Genomic DNA, 6,000 nt, shown 5'->3' with positions numbered 1-6,000 from the left:
CCTTCTGGTCACTCTGCAAATCCTGTCGATCTTCCCAAGCTCTTTCTGGTGCGAGTGGGTGAGACTGGATGGCAGGAGATTATTATGAGGAAGTTCTTGATCTCTCTAAGCAGAGACTGCTATTAATGCATGATGTATAGTGGTTCCACAAAGGGAACAGATTTTCAGTCCACTAAAACTAAACCATTCAGTGGAATATCCTTTATGGTCTAGTTATTATTTGAATCCACTTCCCCAGAGATAAAAGGCACAATTCAGGCCCCTGATTTGTGAGTTAATCTAGAATGAAAAAAATAAAGTAAAACACAACATTAATTTGTAATGTTTTATTTAATCTGCTTGTTAGTGCTCAGCACCTAAACTGGAGCTGTGAAAGGACTTTTTCTCACTACAGGCTAAATAAAGTACTGTACTGTTTTTGTAAGCATCTTAGACTTTGCCAGAGTACTGCCAATGAAGCAGGCTGGCAAGAAACAGGCACTGTCTCTGTTCTGTATCACGGAAGTAAGTGTAAGGACTCCAGCCAGCACCTCCCATCAGCAGGAATGCAACCAATTAACTCCCAGATGATGTCATTGCATGGCAAGAGTACTTCCCTCTCATAGCACTTACTGCTTTGCCAACTCCAACCTTCAATGTATTTTCCTCAGTCTGGTCCATGTACTGTAATAACTAAGTCAACTGGAAAAAATATTGGAGAAAAGACTAGGAAAAACAGAGTTTAGGGGCAGCTGGAGCCAGCAAAGAAGGCACACTGAGAGCTATAAAGAAGCATTGTGCAACAATTTCTCTCTACTTCAGAGTATTTAGTTCCCCGGGAGCTGGAGAAGATGGGTAATAAGCTGGCCTTTATTTTAAGGGATATCCCTTGGAGTCTCAGCTGCATAAAGATCAGTCTTTGAGGTATGTGGAAACAGTGCTAACAGTATCTCTCTTTCAATACTTCCTGCTACTCACTCCATTGAATGGTCGTGGTCCAGCAAAGGGAAAAAAAAAAAAAACTTCTATCCAGAATTGGTCAGCAGGCTATGAAAAAGAAGAGGTGATGAAAACAGGTTAGAAGTAATGGGAGGAAATTGTTATTTCTTATATAAAATTCATGTTACCATAGCACCTGGAGACACTGATTAGGGTTCTGTTAATTCTTGAATATAGTTTATGTATGTCCTTATCCAAACAGTTTACAATCTAATGCCCAGGTCCTGTAGCCAGTAACACACATGCTTAACTTTGTGTGTGTAATCGCATTGACTTCAATGGGGCTACTCGTGTATGTAAAGTTAAGCATATGTGTAGCACTTTGCAAATTCTAGGCCTAAGAAGACGAGTGACATATGAAAACAGAGGTGACAGATACAGTTGAATAGATACAATGTTATAAACCTATCTACCGTTGCAAGTTATTTTCTGTATTATTTTAAATAGATAAATTATTAGATGCCCAACTAGCCCTTAATTTGTTTATTTTTTTTAATTTGTGGTGGCACAGGTGAGCTTTGAGGAAAGATTGGAAGTAGAGAGGGTAATGGCCTTATAGATCAGTTCAGGGAGGGTGTCCCATGGATCCTGGGCAGTATTTAAAGTGTCTTACCTAGAAAAAACCCTAAAGGCAAATTGCCTGAACTGGCCTACTAACAGTCTTGAGTGTATATTCTAGGCATTCTACTGTGCTAGGCAAAGCAGACAACATTCACCCTTCCTGTACTATAAGCACCTGTACAGGCAGTTATGGAATATTTTGCACCCCACATAGATAATTTCCTGTTTTGCCATCATGGTAGAGCTGACTCTGCACCAAACATCTTAACTCTGGTCACCACAAACATGAAAAACCAACAGGCAATACTTCTGGTACAACCTTCACCTGGCAAGAACATTGATGATAGCTGGAATGAGCTAAGAGTGATGGTGAACACAAAATACAGTTTTTCATATGAAGGTTCCCAGAGGGACTCAGTCTTGTCTTATCAAATGGTTCATGAATCTTCCAGCTAGCAAAATGTAAAGTGACACTAAGTGAAATAAACCACCTTATAATTCAGTTATAAGTAGTCCCAAAAACTGTATGACCAGATTATAAACTCCTTAATAAGAGAAAAGTTCTTGTTGTTTTGAAAGTAAAAAGTGTGGTTACTTTGTCTTTCCAGATAAATCTGTCACAAACAACATATTCGTTCTGTACCTGTATCTTAATTGTCCAATCCAGTTCTAATGGGCCAACTGTTCTGCATGCATGAGCGAATTTACACTGAATTCTTTTCTTGAAGGTTTCATTTTCCTCCCCCACTCACCAGAAATGTAGTCACTTACTTGTACCATCAAGGACATGAAGGCAAGGGGTAGGCATTTTGTTACCATGGCGCTAAGTGTACTAGAAATACATATAGAGCTTGATCCTGCTTCCATTCCAGTCAAGAGAAAACCTTCCCTCGATTTGAATGATCCAAGTTCAAGCCCATAGACAGGGGATCAATTCATTCCTTGACCACATAGAATATTAGGGTTGGAAGAGACCTCAGGAGGTCATCTAGTCCAACCCCCTGCTCAAAGCAGAGCCAACACCAACTAAATAATCCCAGCCAGGGCTTTGTCAAGCCAGGCCTTAAAAACCTCTAAGGTTAGAGATTCCACCACCTCCCTAGATAACCCATTCCAGTGCTTCACCACCCTCCTAGTGAAATAGTGTTTCCTAATATCCAACCTGGACCTCCCCCATTGCAACTTGAGACCATTTTTTCTTGTTCTGTCATCTGCCACCACTGAGAACACCTTAGCTCCATCCTCTTTGATACCCCCCTTCAGGTAGCTGAAGGCTGCTATCAAATCCCCCCTCACTCTTCTCTTCTGCAAACTAAATAACCCGAGTTCCCTCAGCCTCTCCTCAGAAGTCATGTGCCCCAGGCCCCTAATAATTTTCATTACTCTCCACTGGACTGTCTCCAATTTGTCCACATCCCTTCTGCAGTGGGAGGGACCAAAACTGGACACAATACTCCAGGTGTGGCCTCACCAGTGCCAAATAGAGGGGGACAATCACTGCCAGCAGATGGAGGGAAATGCTCCAACTAATACAGTAGAAAGGAACTGTAACAAGGTAGTGCTTCTCCCCCAGCTCCCAAAGACATGCTGCCACAGCCTCTCTTAGGCTGTTCTTTTGTCCACATTTAAACAAAAAACAAACAAACAAACAAACATGGCTTCTCAGCTCATCCTGGGCTACAATCCCTTGGGGATTTTTACCTTTTACCTTTCAGGGCCTCACAGCTTTCCCTTCCAGGGGACTCTGGCAGTCCTGCTGCTTCCTACCTCTGATTCATGGAGCCTCCCCCCATCTCTCTCTCCCCCAGACTCCCCCTCTTTTGAAGCCTAATATGGGTCAGCTGATGCAGCACGGGTGCACTGGCCCTGCTCTCCTTCTCTCTCAAAGGGCCAGTGTCATCCTGTGACATTCCTCCTCACTTAAGGCCTTGCCCACTCTCAGGGCAAGCCTTACCATCTGTACCACCTCCTTTAGGGTACTGTCTTTAAAGCCTCATCTGCTTCTCTAGGGCATCAAGATCGCTTCATGCAGAGTCTATAGCTGTCCCTCAAGCTCATTGACCTTCGGGATCAGACAAACTCTTTTCTGAGTGGCCCAATGTTCCACAGTCAGCTCATCTTTTTCTTGTCAGACCATCTCTAGCTAGTGTTCTGCGGCCATCAGTTGTTCTGGCAGTTCTCCAGTCTTCATGACAGGACCCCCAGAGCACTGTTTTTGCCCCCGATTTCTTACCTGGGCCCCAGCTTGCTGTTGAGGAATTGTCTGGGTCCCTACTGTATATTGCTCAGCTTGAGCGTCTGCCTGGGTCTCCACAGCATCCTGGCCAGTCTAGGCCCTGCCTGGGTCCCCACTATACACTGATCAGCTCAAGGTTCTACCCAAGTCCCCACTATAAACTGATCAATCTTTGCCATCAGCTTCTACTCCCTTGCCCCATTTTCTATCTGGAGCAGGGTCAATTCCTGCTCCAGCATTGGAATGCTGCTGTTTCCCACTCTGCCTCTACCCTAGAGTGATAGTTCTTGTTCCAGTCTATCAACTGAATTGATAATCTTCTGCCAAGAGGTGGTTACATCTTCTAGTTCTCATCAGTACATTTTTAGCTGATCCTGAGAGCTGTGAAGATGATTGAGGGCTTCCTCTCAGCCACCTCTACTCAAGCTTCCAGCTCCCTCCACTCCTTTTACAATCAACCATTCATCTTCCCCATCCAGAGGCAGCTCTATGTATTTTGCCGCCCCAAGCACAGCAGTCAGGCGGCTTTCAGTGGCATGCCTGTGGGAGGTCCGTTGGTAATGCAGATTTGGCGGGATGCCTGTGGGAGGTCCACTGGTCCCACACCTTTGGCGTACCCGCCGCCAAATTGCTGCCGAAGCCTCGGGACTGGCGGACCTCCTGCAGGCATGCCACCGAAGGTAGCTTGACTGCCACCCTCACGGTGACTGCCAGGCTGCCCCCTGTGGCTTGCCGCCCCAGGCATGCGCTTGGTGTGCTGGTGCCTGGAGACACCCCTGTCCCCATCTTAGGTTGTTGTTCTATTTTTCCCTGATCTGGGCCAGAAAACCCAATCTCTCCCCAGGATAATTGGCCATGGAAGGTTCTTGACTACCCTGACACTTAGCCAACCTCTCCTGCCCAAGACCTCTAGCTCAGCCTCTGCTGTGGAGTAGATGCATGTCTTGCCATGTATGCATGAGACCTGCATATGGGGAGGTGCTGATCCATCCTCATTGCCAACACCTTATTTTCCCAGACAGGGGACCCCATGTAACTGGAGTCCATGAGACCTACTGACCATCCTCCCTGTCTGACTGATAACATGTACAGTTGAGACCTAGTGCTAGTCAGACTGGACCCTGTGGCAGGGTGCTGCTAGACAGGCCTTAATCAGCTCCTGCCACTCCAGCCCCAATCAGGGGGATTGGATTGGGGTTGGGTAGATAGCCTGATACTTGCTTGGTAACTGACCACACCTGCCAGCCTGTTAGCAGGAGCTATAAGGCTGGGAGGAAGTGAGAGCAAGGGGAAGGCGGAGACTAGGAGGGGATGGTCAGACTCAGAGGGAGGTGAGAGTGGGGAGTCTCCTAATCTGTTGCTGGCCAAGATGTTGTAAAAAGTCTCTATATAGTGGGGGACTGGTGGTGGGGACTGGATCACAAATAAAAAGCATGAGTGTTGCACCAGCCTGAAGTGTCTCTGAGAAGAGGGGAAGAAGGGCTGAACCGGAGGGGCACAGTGTGCGGCCTGCAGGGCCGGCTCCAGACCCCAGCGCGGCAAGCACGCGCGTGGGGCGGCAGTTGTCCTCAGGGGCGGCAGCCCCAGGATGACCAGACCTGCCGCAGGCATGACTGCGGACTACATGACTGCAGACGGTTCGCTGGTCCCGAGGCTCGGCTGGACCTCCCGCAGGCATGACTGCGGCAGCTCAACCGGAGCCGCCGGACCAGCCAACCGTCCGCAGCTGCGGGAGGTCCAGCCAAGCCGCGCGACTAGCGGACCCTCACCAGTCAAGCCAGTGGAAGGTCCGCTGCTCCCGGGGCTCCGGGGCGTCTCCCGCGCATGACTGCTTGGGGCGGCCGAATATGTAGAGCCGGCCCTGGCGGCCTGTTACATGTGGGGCCCTGTCTGGGATTCAAAGCCACTGCCAGGGCATGGATACTAGAAGATGGAGGGAACTGTGCAGTGGCTAACTAAACAACAAGAGAAGCTGCAGAAAACCCTACAGGCCTTTCAGCAGTCCCACCAGGTGGAGAGGCAGGCCTTACTTGCCTGGCAGACCAAACAACAGAAGACCCTCCAGGACTTCATCAGGGAGCAGGCCAGTGCACAGCAGCAGCTCCTGCACTGATGGGTGAGTCCCCTGGGAGGTGATAGCAGCTGCGTGCCAGGGTTGGGACTCTAAGATGGGCCCTGCCAACAACCCCAATGCCTTTTTGTGTACATTTGAGTGGGTGGCTATG

The 6,000-nt window shown here is 48.1% G+C and overlaps 1 long non-coding RNA gene across 1 annotated transcript in view; it reads right to left on the bottom strand.

Moving 5' to 3' along the window:
• Nucleotides 1-340: 340 nt before the first annotated feature.
• Nucleotides 341-6,000, bottom strand: part of LOC120399326 — a 39,522-nt gene continuing 33,862 nt past the window's right edge. The window contains exon 7 of the long non-coding RNA XR_005595092.1: nt 341-1,026. This is a non-coding gene — a long non-coding RNA (uncharacterized LOC120399326). The remainder of the gene's footprint in view (nt 1,027-6,000) is intronic.

Source organism: Mauremys reevesii, linkage group 2 (assembly GCF_016161935.1).
Source record: "Mauremys reevesii isolate NIE-2019 linkage group 2, ASM1616193v1, whole genome shotgun sequence".
Classification (NCBI taxonomy): Eukaryota; Metazoa; Chordata; order Testudines; family Geoemydidae; genus Mauremys; species Mauremys reevesii.
This window is presented reverse-complemented; position numbering and strand designations above follow the sequence as displayed.